At 32.1% G+C, this 224-nt stretch overlaps 1 protein-coding gene across 1 annotated transcript in view; it reads left to right on the top strand.

Moving 5' to 3' along the window:
* Nucleotides 1–224, top strand: part of pik3r1 (phosphoinositide-3-kinase, regulatory subunit 1 (alpha)) — a 19,314-nt gene that overhangs the window by 12,809 nt on the left and 6,281 nt on the right. The gene's annotated exons all lie outside the window — the stretch shown is intronic.

Genomic DNA, 224 nt, shown 5'->3' with positions numbered 1-224 from the left:
GCGAATCTGAGTTTTCCTCAACCTGGTCTGGATTATGAGCTTTGCTTTGTGGCAGGGCTGGCACCATATTAAAATGGCGAAGACAAATTTAGTCGTTACTTTGTACTATATGAAGTGTAATAAAGTTAAATGTTATAATAGCATTATGCTAGCTTTTTGGACTATTTTCACATCTATTAAAGTTTTTAAGGCTTTTTTTTTTTTTTGCTTTTTTTGGCTAATTT

The sequence above is a fragment of the Oryzias melastigma genome, linkage group LG12 (assembly GCF_002922805.2).
Source record: "Oryzias melastigma strain HK-1 linkage group LG12, ASM292280v2, whole genome shotgun sequence".
NCBI lineage: Eukaryota > Metazoa > Chordata > Actinopteri > Beloniformes > Adrianichthyidae > Oryzias > Oryzias melastigma.
The sequence above is the reverse complement of the archived record's forward strand: the minus strand, read 5'-3'. Positions and strand labels throughout refer to the sequence as shown.